This window comes from Anolis carolinensis, chromosome 5 (genome assembly GCF_035594765.1).
Source record: "Anolis carolinensis isolate JA03-04 chromosome 5, rAnoCar3.1.pri, whole genome shotgun sequence".
In the NCBI taxonomy this organism is placed as follows: domain Eukaryota; kingdom Metazoa; phylum Chordata; class Lepidosauria; order Squamata; family Dactyloidae; genus Anolis; species Anolis carolinensis.
The window spans coordinates 149,201,753-149,215,105 of record NC_085845.1 but is presented as its reverse complement, the minus strand read 5'-3'; the positions used below and the strand labels follow the sequence as shown (position 1 = coordinate 149,215,105).

At 36.8% G+C, this 13,353-nt stretch overlaps 1 protein-coding gene across 1 annotated transcript in view; it reads left to right on the top strand.

Moving 5' to 3' along the window:
• Window positions 1-13,323, top strand: part of tafa2 (TAFA chemokine like family member 2) — a 204,956-nt gene extending 191,633 nt beyond the window's left edge. The window contains exon 6 of the mRNA XM_008111087.3: window positions 11,196-13,323. The gene's annotated coding sequence lies outside the window, so the exon portion shown is untranslated. The remainder of the gene's footprint in view (window positions 1-11,195) is intronic.
• The last annotated feature ends 30 nt before the right edge of the window (window positions 13,324-13,353 follow it).

Below are 13,353 nucleotides of genomic sequence, written 5' to 3'. Positions count from 1 at the left end.
AGCTGGGTGATAGCGGGGGTTATTCACCATGAATTGTGGCAAATCTGATGGGAAGGGGGAACCCGTCACTCTGCACCCTGTTCACCCCTTACCTCATCCCATGGGGGAAAGCGTCACCACCGGGCTTCCCCCTGTGTTTCTCTATTGAACACAGGAAGCCTCCCATGTTCCTGGAAATGCCTCTTACATGCCAGGCATGGAGCCCCACCAGAATCTATGTTATGTGATAGGATTTGGCGGGCTCTGTGCCTGAAGTGACGTTGGACTGTGATAGAACGGGCAATTTCGCCTGTGTGATGAGGTCTCAAGTTTGTGATGTCAAATGTTTTCGCTGACCCTAGTTTTATTTAAGAAGATTACATACCCTCCAACAGTTCACAGATGAAAACTGGGATACACATTACCAAATGGTATCAGAACTCAAGATGACAAATGTTATTAATGCAGAAGAATACCAGCTTGGAAAGATTACAGCAGCTTGCTTTTACATAAGCCCATATGAAAAGGCATGATTCTGCCCTCTTCTCTCCATTGCTGAGTTAATTGAGTACAACCTACTTTTATAAAGGTAAAGTTTTCCCCTGACGTTAAGTCCAGTCATGTCTGACTCTGGGGGTTGGTGCTCATCACCATTTCTAAGCTGAAGAACCGGTGTTGTCCATAGACACCTCCAAGGTCATGTGGCCGGCATGACTGCATGGAGAGCCGTTACCTTCCCACCGGAGTGGTACCTATTGATCTACTCACATTGGCATGTTTTCAAACTACTAGGTTGGCAGAAGCTGGAGCTAACAGCGGGCACTCAATCCGTTCCCGGGATTTGAACCTGGGACCTTTCGGTCTGCAAGTTCAGCAGCTCAGTGCTTTAACACACTTCGCCACCGGGGTTCCTACTTTTATAAGACTCTCCAAAATAAATATAGATTAGGAGATCATTATAGATAGGATACTGATAAATCTTTAAACATGGTTAGGATTATCAGGCCAAGGAAATTCTCATTCCGCTCCCGGGATTTGAACCTGGGACCTTTCAAGTTCAGCAGCTCAGTGCTTTAACACACTTTGCCACCGGGGCTCCTACTTTTATAAGACTCTCCAAAATAAATATAGATTAGGAGATCATTATAGATAGGCTACTGGTAAATCTTTAAACATGGTTAGGATTATCAGGCCAAGGAAATTCTTACACTGAGCTTTTTATAGAGCCAAATCAAAGGCCCATGGCCATCATCTCACAGTAACTGACCTCCAAGAACTCTTAATTAATAGCATGTTATAAATATATGTGATAATCTTACGGCAGTACTTTATGTGTATATCTTTTTACATTAGATGTAAAATCCAACATGGTAGGAGATATGGAAGATGTGTAAATAGTAAATGTTTGTAGTTATCTGGTCATCTTTTTGACTTATCCTGAATTCATTTGATTTTCTTCAGTGACTTTTTCACCCTGCTGTTCATGTATTCTTCATGCCACTGAAGCACATATGGAACATTCTCAATCTCCAATTGACATAATGGCTCTCAGACAGATATTTTTAAACAAATTGTCATTCCTGGTCCCATTGATTATTACAAGTAGACTTGGAAGAAGAAATAAGAAGCAATGGAGAACTGGGTCAAGAATGCTCATATTTGGTCCAGTAACTGAGAAGAAGAAAGGAGCTAGGAAAGGAACAAAACCCTAGATTGAGAATCACATCCTCAGCTTGGGAAATTGCATATTGCATAGGGCTGCTGGTGAACCCAAAATGATCATATTTTTGTTTAGAGGACTGTAATTACCCCAAGATAGCCTGATTATTTGGAGCTTCTATTCAAGACAGGAAAAGTTCAGTATCATTTTCTGTAATCTGTAAGAGCCTGTATGAAAATCTTTGTCCATTCAGCCAAGTGAATTGGATAACAACAACCCATCTAAATCTATCCGAGTCTGTAAGAATAAATAAGCATCAGAACACATAAATTGTTTAGACAATAAATTGCTACTAGGCCACTTGCAAAGCAACTGAGGATAAATTTCTAGGGCACATAGTAATAGGCATCAACATCTACATTTTCTTTTGAGAGTTAAGTAAATAGCATCATTTTAGTGATGTGCAAAACAAAGATAATATTGTTTTTCCCATAAGAAAAAAAATACTCAGTGCTCAGAGTCATATGGAAAGTATATCCTGAGCTGATTTATATGTTTGATGACAAGTAAAACAACTTGCTAATAATTTATATAAAAATTACAGATGACGAAAATATGCACTGAGTTAATAATATTTCCATCCTAGGACATGTTATTGTTAGGTGACCTCAAGTTGTTTCTGACTTACAGTGACCTTATTATGAGTTTTCTTAGTAAGATTTGCCTTCTTCTGAGTGTGACTTGCTCAAAGTCATCTAGTAGGTTTCTATGGTTGAGTGAAGACTTGAGCCCCTAGGTCTTCCAGGATCCATTATCCAGAAGCTATTACACCATGCTTGCTGTCATTATCCCCACATGAGAATTTGGAAATGAACCAAGTCTTTAAAATAAAAAGAATGAAATACATAATAATTTTCAACCCAGTTCAGGTTTTTAAAAAAATTTGTATCAAGTATTTGATCTTATATATGTGCTATGGCCATGACTGCTTGTATTAATACCATATTCTCCACTTTGAAATTTTTACATAGCAAACCTATTAGTGATCTTAGTTACAGATGAAAAAGAAAAGAATTAAATATTCCAAGCCAAGAAGTAAAATTTCTTCCATCAGGCTGTAAGGCAATGAATAGTGTTATCACAATCTCATTTGCTTTCACAAGTAATATATTGTTGATTATTTTTGGAAAACATACAATCCACTTTCAAAGTTCCCTATAAAGTATGGCTTGCCATCTGTTTTGAAAGATGTTACCTGAAAGATTCTTATATAAAGTGTGGGAATTATAAACCTTTAACACTTTAATTTAATAACAGTCTAATTTAATAACACGGTGCAAGCTGTGTATAGTGGTCACATAGGAAACATACCTTTTTTTCTTTGATTTTAAAGAATGCACAGATATATTGTGACAGGCACAGTCTCAGAAGAGTCATTTTTCATTTCATCAAACACTAAACATGAGCGGGTCTTTCATAGAAAGTGCTTGTTATCTGAATTTTTTGTAAACACATCTAATAAAACTGTGGATGTATCTATATGGTAAAATTAATGTAGTGTGACACTACTTTAACTGCCATGGCTCAATGTTGTGGGATCCTGGGAGTTGCAGTTTGATGAGGCACAAGAAGTCTTTAGCAGATAAAATCTGAGACCTTATAAAAATACAACTCCCATGATTGAATAGCATTGAGTCATTGCAGTTAAAGGGGTATCAAACTGCATTAATTCTACAGTGCACATGTGCCCAAAGTTATTGGGATTTAATTCTTTGGGCCAATTAAGTATTTTAATGTATGAGTACTCCAGTTTTAATTAGTGTTTCTTCTTAATTTATTTCTTTTTATTTGATTTTATATATGTTTTGTATAAACAGTATTCAGACAGTATTAAAAATAAATAAAAAAATAACAGAGCTGACACAGTAAACTTAACTTATAATGATAAGTCATATCTTCCCCGAGGCTATGTTAGACCTATGGGAACATAAAAAAGCAAATGCTGGAGGGGGGATATGACACCCCCTTTAATTTAATATACTGCTGACTAGTTCTGTGTTTCCTCTCATGCCCCTCGTGTCAACTCCATCAATGATATTTGGGGCACAGGAGGCTATTGTTTAAAAGCAGCAGCACATAGCACAATAAAGTAGATGGGGAAGGATTTCAATCTATTCGCCTTTTCTTGGCAACAAGCAGATTCCACACTTACTTAATATTTTAATAAGAAAATCGCATTGTTAAGATATACACTGTGTGGCTCTTATCATGCAAGAAGCGTAGTATTCCTTTCATAGCAATATGACTTCCTCCCCTTCCCCCTCCAAGTGTGAGAAAAAAAAAGAAAATACATTGAAGTCATCAAATCCCACCTGATCTTTGACATTAGTATATAGGACCAGGTCTAGTTAGTACTTGCAAGGGTGTTCCTAAGTGACCACCTTTTCTTGTGCATAGTACTTCAGAGGAAGGCAATGGCAAACCACTAAGAAAAAAAATGGGAAATCCGTGGGGGTCACCATAAGACAGTCAGCAACTTGATGATGCGCACACACAAAATACTAAACTTTGATTGGGCAACTGGTCCCTTCCAAATATTGTTGAACTTCAGCAATCTCATCTTTGACTCTGTTGACTGAGAGGACCTGCAGTCCTAAATCTGGAAAGCCACAATTGTCCAGTGCTTGTTAAACCATGAACTGAAACAAGACAAAGATTTTTGGCTCAAATTATGTTCCCCTCTCATTCCAATAGTCATTTCAGTTTGTACATGCAGTACCAAATCAGGGGTAGGGCACATTTTGCCAATCTATTTGGTAGACAAACCTGTTTAAATCTGTATCGTAACAGGGATCGTGGTCACTGAAATACTGGGGGAAATTATTTTGAGTACTATGAAGGAAAGGAAAAATAAAGTATGTGTGTACATAGTTATGTGTGCACATACATGTAAAACAGAGGAGCAGCCGAGTAGAATTTTTCCCTATACAGTAGAGTCTCACTTATCCAAGCCTCGCTTATCCAAGCCTCTGGATAATCCAAGCCATTTTTGTTGTCAATGTTTTCAATATATCATAATATTTTGGTGCTAAATTCGTAAATACAATAAATTACAACATAACATTACTGCGTATTGAACTACTTTTTCTGTCCAATTTGTTGTATAACATGAAGTTTTGGTGCTTAATTTGTAAAATCATAACCTAATTTGATGTTTAATAGGCTTTTCCTTAATCCCTCCTTATTATCCAAGATATTCGCTTATCCAAGCTTCTGCCGTCCCATTTAGCTTGGATAAGTGAGACTCTACTGTATTTTGCTCTTCCTGCCACTTTTTTTTTCCTCCCATGTGGAGGTTTACATCTTGTTCAGAAGAATTTTACAGAGAAAGGTATATCTGAGGAAGGGTTCGAGTCATTTCTGTTGTATTTAAACATCATCAATACCAATAAGGTTCTGGAGTAGATCATTAAGGAGATAGTCTGCAATCACTTAGAAAAGGATGCAGTGATTACTAAAAGTCAACATGGATTTCTCAAAAAAAAAAAGTCTTGCTAGACCAGGCATGGGCAAATTTGAGCCCTCCAGGTGTTTTGGACTCCAACTCCCACAATTCCTAATAGTCAGTAGACTCTTTTTTCAATAGAGTGACAAGTTTGGTAGAGGCAGGGGATGCCGTGGATGTAGCATATCTTGATTTCAGTAAGGCCTTCAACAAGGTCCCCCATGATCTACTTGCAAACTAACTAGTCAAATGTGGGCTAGGCAATACTACTATTAGGTGGATCTCTAATTAGTGAATCTCTATTTGGTTAAGTGACCGAACCCAAAGGTGCTCACCAATGGTTCCTCTTCATCCTGGAAAGAAGTGACTAGTGGAATGCCATAGGGTTCGGTCCTGGGCCCAGTATTGTTCAACATCTGTATTTCTGACTTAGATGAAGGTTTAGAAGGCGTTCTTATCAAGTTTGCAGATGATACTAAATTAGGAGGGATAGCTAATACTCCAGAGGACAGGATCAGAATTCAAAATGACTTTAACAGATTAGAGAGCTGGGCCAAAACTAACAAAATGAATTTCAACAAGGACAAATGTAAGATACTACACTTAGGCAGAAAAAATGAAATGCAAAAATACAGAATGGGTGATGCCTGGCTCACCAACAGAACATATGAAAAAGATCTTGCAGTCTTTGTGGACAGCAAGTTGAACATGAGCCAACAATGTGATGCAGCAGCTAAAACTCTGATGAGATTTTGGGCTGCATCAAAAGAGGTATAGTGCCTAGATTAGGGGAAGTCATGGTACCACTCTCTTCTGCTTTGCTCCGACCTCACCTGGAATATTGTGTCCAATTCTGGGCACCATAATTCAAGAGAGATATTGACAAGTTGGAGGGTGTCTAGAGGAGGGCAAATAAAATGATCAAAGGTCTGGAGACCATACCCTATGAGGAGCATCTTAAAAACTGGGTATGTTTAGCCTGCAGAAGAGAAGGTTGAAAGGAGACATGATAACCATTACCAAAGTTTCGTAGTGGTTTTATCAGATAGATTTATTCTTTAGGGGCCTCTTATGTTCCCCTCGTGATAAATGAAGCAAGCTAAACTAAGCTGAATCTGTATGTGTCCAACTTTGTCTGAGTGTAAAATTATTTTAGATTTAATTATACATTTTTGTTTTAATATATATATATTAAAATAGAACTGTTCACATGCAATTAGACTCAGTTCATAGCAGATTCACAAATTTAAATTAAAAAGTCTTTACATAGCAGAGTAATTATACTGTAATTGCAGATTGGGTTCACAGAAAATGAAGAGAGCCTAATTCTTTGTATTTAAAACATAACAGCCTATTTTTTTAAAATTAGTATAAAGGGAGTAGCATCTTGCCAAGTTGAAACAAATTAATTCAAATAAATATTTAGAGTGTTGTATCCTTTTCCATCTGTAGTGCTGAGCAACACCAAAAGTTAATTTTCAGATGTATTAATAATTAATTGAAAAGTTGATTGGAATTGATTGGAACACATTTGGAACATTACAGTTCTCCTAGGAGTTTTGAAATCGCTGCTGTGCCTCTGTCAAATTCTGTTTTTCTATTAAAAAAGAAGGGAACTGGCAAAGGACCGCACCTTCCAGCTGCTCAGTTGGAAACCTTGCACAGCATCCAAAAAAAGCCTTCCTGTAAATAACATGGATGGATTGAGTATTACCTAAAATTTAACTGCATTTTTTAATAAAATTGACTTCCATGCTCTCCTCTTCTCTTCTCTTAATGGGTAAGTGGATAGATGCCATCAGCACAATTTAGGCTTTATGTTCCCAGATAGCAGCAAATATGGAGTATTCCAATGTTACTTAGAGTAACAGTGTGTGACCTACAAGCATAAACTTAGGAAGAAAAAGAAAGGACAGGTGGAGCAGCAGGAGTGCTGGCAGCAGAAAGCCATTTAAGGCCTCAGTGAAAACAGTAATAATAATGATAATGGCGATAATAACAGTAAGCAAACTAAAATAAAAATACATTCAGTAAAGTGCAAATTCATCTTGCATATAAACAAAGGTCCCATAATATTTGATCATACAACATGTACAGTAGAGTCTCACTTATCCAACATAAACGGGCCGGCAGAATGTTGGATAAGTGAAAATGTTGGATAATAAGGAGGGATTAAGGAAAAGCCTATTAAATGTCAAATTACATTATGATTTTACAAATTAAGCACCAAAAACATCATGTTTTACAACAAATTGACAGAAAAAGCAGTCCAAAGCACGGTAACGTTATGTAGTAATTACTGTATTTATTAATTTAGCACCAAAACATCGCAATATATTGAAAACATTGACTAAAAAAAATGTCTACTAACAAATTGACTATAAATACAGATAGAATTGCATAAAATGAACATACAGTAGCAACATTGTCTGAAATTAAATCCATAAAAAGTTAAATCCTTGCTGCCTAGAGAACCAGCTATAGATCGGGGCAGGAGGCAAACTGTGTTGGATAATCCAAAATGTTGGATAAGCAAATGTTGGATAAGTGAGACTTTACTGTATTACTACAGTACATTTTGCAGCTGCAACCATTTTCCAACTGTCTATTGCACAGAAGAGAACAAGCATGCTTATGCAGTTTGTCTGTTGGACTGTGGCCTATATTAAAGAGATAACAAATGTTGTCTGTTTGACAGCTGAAGTTCCAACTTCCTCTGTCTTACCAGCATCTCTAAGGATATATCCCAGCCAGTAAAAATAGTAGCATAAGAACTGTGTCATAAGACCAGTGTAGTAGCCTGACTTTTGTTACGTGAGAATTGGCTCTTATAGTATCTTTCACCTCTGTCTGCCCAATCAGGGACAGATCCTCACTAGAATTTAGTAATATAAAGAATTCTTACTGTCCAATCAGAGAAGAGATCCTACTGACTTTTTTATCAGTGACAATTCACTTGCAAAGCAATTGTTTTTTAGATGCCAACATTAGATTGCATCAGCCCTCTGATTACTTAGCCAATAAATATTGTAACCCAGGCCTGTAGCCAGGATTTTGGTTTGGGAGGGGCTGGGATTTCGGGGTTTTTTTTGGGGGGGGGGCTGAGTCTGAGTGAGAGAGGATCTGCCCTAGAAAACCTTTTGTATCGTTATCCCAATGCCCCCATGCATATGGGATATATTGAGCATGGTGATCAGATCATGATATGAATAAACATAACAGTTTAAATAGGACCACCCTGAGAATTTGGGGGGGGGGGGCTGAAGCCCCTCAAGCCCCCCCCCCCTGGCTACATGCCTGTTGTAACCCTTTCAATATTTTTATTTCATTACGTGCTGGCTATTTGTTTACTTCCTCCTCCTCCCCCTGCTTTTCAGCTAGTAGCCTCGTGCTTGGAACTCACCTGTCTGTGGACTTCATCAGGTGAGTGCGGGAAAAGCAGGGGAAGGCAGGGAAAAGTGGAGGATACTGTCTTACCCCATTTCCTCCCATCTTTCCACATCTTTTGAGAGGACCAGCCATCCCAAATGATTACCGCACCTTTCTCCATCTTTCTCTACTTTAGCCAGGATTCTGTTGCTTGGAGTCTGGTAACACCCGACTCCTGAAGACTCTCTTCAGGCTCCGTTTCCATGCGCTTAGGAACACGAAGTCCCACTGGAAGTGTCCTTATGTCATGTGATGGCCTCCGTGGCACTCCCCTGGGGCTCCATTTCCTAAGAGCATGGAAATGGAGCCTGCAGACCATCAGATAAGGTCATGCGTTCTTAATATTATGTGCGCTAACACACAAACATTCCTGCGTTATATTTTAAACAGTAAGAATACTTTGTATTAATTTGGTTACTATCCAGGCTTCAGGGGTATACGTTTTGTAAAACATCTTTCTAGTTAGTACTCACCCTGTAACAGCAGTAGCTAGACACATCCACTCAATATGGCTAGATGCTTGGATTTGCAGTCAACCAGCATCTGGTTCAGTGTCTCTCTTTATCAACTTCCATTGCATAAATAAAAAATAGCATGCCAATTTTTTTGCTCTCTTTCTCTCTATGTGTTTAAAAATCAGACACACAAAAGTGTTAAAGAGACAACTAAACTCCTAAAGCAGCCCTTTGATCTTTTCTTTATTCCCCACTCTCTCCACAGTTGATAAAAGAGCAGTTTGCAAATGGTTTTGCTGAGGGTGAAGGAATATTTCATCATTAAGGAGCATGGCCCTTCAAAACCAGAGATTTCCCTTGATATACTATTACCATGCCCAGTCCAGGAGGTCAAGCCTCCAGAGAAAAGAGAGTATTATTTAACGAAGTTTCATACCAAGGATTAACTTGATTATTAATTGCATCTACTGACACAGCAGAAATAGTCCTGAAAGTTTGCTGCAGAGATTTTGTTTTCTTTTTCTTCATGTTTTAAATACAAGTCAGGAGTAGAGAGAAACAATCCAATTACTGTGAAATATTCTGTCATGTGTACTCTTTTTCTGTGGTCCTTTGGTTTTTATGTTGGTTTGGATGAAAGTATGGTAGTGGAGTTTTGAAAGCTGCTTTATATACAAGGAAGAGGAGGATGAATATTATTGTGCCAAATTGTGTGCAGTTTCTTTTAAAAAAATCATGCTGCTTCAGTTCATGATTTTTTTTCTGAGTTCGTTTTAACAGAAGATATCTAAGCAGTTTTAAAAGTAGTCAGTCTTGAGGAACAAATTTTAAGATGATCCAAATATCTTTTACATTTTTCTTGCTATTCTTTTAATAAGACATCCAAAATGTTTGTAGAAGTTACAAACTTTCCATGAATACTAGTTCTCTACCTTTAAATGCTGTTAATTTTACTGATTCATGTTTTTAATCTATGTTTGATTGGGCTCATCCCCAAGTTAGCCGCCCCGAGTCCCTTCGGGGAGATGGAGGTGGGATACAAAAATAAAGTTGTTGTTGTTGTTGTTGTTAATATTATTATTATTTATTAAACCCCAATTTGATACCAGACAAGTTCTTTCAACTTCTTTTGCGAGATTTTTTGAATTAGCCTTTTATGTGGCAAAAGAGACGTTTATGAAGGAGAGGAACTATGTGATGTGTAATGGGAAAACGTATAATTCAGAAATGTAAATTAATTCCCCTTTGTTCACAAAAACCATTTGAATTCTCATCATTGACCCCAAGGTATAATATGTTAATGTGGGATTTGTGTATAGGTAGTGTTTAAATGAAATTTGTGTCTTGTCTGTATTGCATACTGATTGCATCATCCAGAGTATACTATAGTCTGGAAAGAGTTAAATTCTAAGAAGCTGTGATGACCTTGATGTGTGGCTGGAACTGGGGAGTGTCCAGACACAAGTGTGTGTGCATTGCTGATTGCATCAGATCTGTTCTGTTCAGTTCTGTTCTGAGTTGAGTCGAGTGCTGTCTGCTGAGTGCTGTGTCCATTGTCTGCAAGTCTGTTTGTCTTTATTACTGCTTTCAGTAAAACTTGTATATAGTTTTACCAAAGTCTCTGGATGTCTCTTCGTTCTACGTTCCACTGATTCCATCCAACTACTGCTGCGCTGCAAATTACTCTGACATAATGTACCTATTTATTCATTACTGCCTAACATTATCCACCAATGGATATTTAGAATTGTGAGCTACAGAAAGTTGTCTTATAGTTGTAGCAAGCAATGGTTTGCTATAGAATTTTACAGTACTGGGCACAAAATTTAAGAATAATGTATATGATTAACCAGATCCCATTACAAATGGAATATTTGTGGTGAATAAATGAGTAATGTAATGGTTAATCTGTAACCTACCTGTAGCATACAGGCATGTTTCTTTAACAAATGAAACATCTGTTTTTCTTATTCATGCTCATTCCAGCTTCAGCTTGAACAAAACATGGGTCAGGGAATGAGTGTATTTTGGAATTCCTAAAACCAATTGCAGTTGCATTGCATGTTTCAGAACAACATTTCTACATAGGGGTTTAATAAAGAGATCTATGCTAATATAAACCTGATGTTCTACATATCTAAATTTGATCTTCTCTTCTTTTTTACAGATAACTCGATAGTAAAAGGCAAATCAAATCAAATTGAACACTGATAACATTAAAAACAGCCAAGCAGGAAGTTTTAACACTTAAGTATGATCACTGAAGCTAGGTGTGAACCTACAGGGACATGCTATTTCTTCAGTAAGAACATGCATGGTTATGGAAGGCAACATAGAATAAAAATTGCTGGGATGTCAGACTCACAGACCTTCTGTTGGAAAGAGTTCAATGGACTGTACTGTGTACATTTGTAAAAATACCAAACCTGAAGAAAGAAATGATTAAGAAAAGGCAGAGGTGATGCTAAAGGGACACCAAAGAAACCCTAATCCTTTGGATCTTTGACAGAGACTTACGACATTTCACCTCTATGAAAGACGTCTATGAAATTGACTGATCCCTTCCCTCTGCAACATTTTTCTGGTCCTTCATTCCAATTACAGCTGGGACTGTGCAGTGCTTTAATCAAATTACTGTTCCAGAAATTGTCCTCTGATACAGCACAGGCTTAGACCCTTTTAATTTGTATTCTGCTCCTGAACCTCCAAGGCTACATATTTCAATACACTGATGTTCTTTTTCTTACAGGAATGGAAATATATATCCATTGTTAATCATTATTGTTGACATGTAGTAATCTGAACGCCTCATTCATATATGAATGTATCATTAGTCAGATATGTTTCCCGACAGCTAACCAGGTACTCCAACTTCTTTCAGATAAATAAAGGGTAGTTCAAAACCGAATTTTCATCTCCCCCAGTATTTTATGCTATTAAAGTATCTGTTTTGTATAATTTCAAGAAGATGGATGTTCCTGTACACTCTTTGATTTATTAATATTAGGTCCTAAAAGATTGTGGTAAATAATAAATGACATTAGCTAGTCCCTTTATGAGAGTAGCCAGGAATGCATGTTAATTTTTCAGATCTGGAATTTAATGATATTCATTCAGATGTGTCTTTTTAGTTTGCTTTTTTTTTAATGGCTGTTTCTTGCTTGGACTTTATTACTAATTAAATACTTAAGTTAGATGTTTACTCAGCTCAGTTTCTTGATAGAGAAAAAAAAACATTTTTCTTCAAATCTGACATCCATTACTGCTTTCTGTGGCTACCCCAGATATCTTAAAATCATTCCGTGGTCATTTTGTTATGCCAGAAATTCTTTTTATATTTCCTTCAATTTCAGTATCTATTTTTTAATCTTGATCAGTTGTTTCTTAGAAAACCTTTAATGTTTAAAATGCCTTAAGCAGCTGTAAACATTTTTCCCTAAGTTATTACAGAATGTATAATTTTATATGCCATTTAATATATGCCATGCTATCTGAAAATGGGAAGACAAAGAGTGGTGACTGTTTCTTGTTCATTCCATATTCATGCTGCAAATTGTTTTTGGAGAGGACAAAACAAAATTTATACTCTTTCGTTTTGTGCATTGCTATCAAGACTACATGGTCTTGAGTCCTAATAGGAATAATTGCGCCCCAAATCTCACGTTGTTTCTTGAACTGCTTACTGATATCTCTGAAAATAAAGTGAATTCTTTCCACAAGTGACTGACATGGCTAATTAGTAATAAATTGGGTTTTATGATAGATGGATAATTTGAGCACTCTCTGTCCTGTCACCTGATACAAGATTGCTCCACAGAAATTTAATTACCTCTCTTGTATTATGGTATTGGACAGTGGAAAACTAATGATTGTTAGAAATGGATTTGAGATGCATTGTGTATCATTCTGCTACACACAAATCCAAACTTTTGCAGGAAAGGTGTTTTTTCCCCATTAATTTTTAAAGAGAGGAAATTGGATGTAGCATCAGTAAATTATCTTGCTATTTTGAAAAAAAAATGTATAGATTTTGATTTAACATATGTGTATTGGGGGAACATCTAGTTTGAAAATTACAATCAATTCCTTTGGTTGGGACAGTACAACATAGAAATGTGTAATTTTGTAGCCGTTATCAGTTTGGCCGCAGTTTAGCCAACATTCTACAATGTGCTTCTCAGCATTTATTTTCTTTGTGTTATTCTTACAACCAACACTGAAAATATTGTATTATATACAAGTGTAAAACATGCATATCAATAGGTGAAAATAAATGGATTTTCAAATACATTGAACCAAGTATCTGCAGTAAATTAATGTGATAA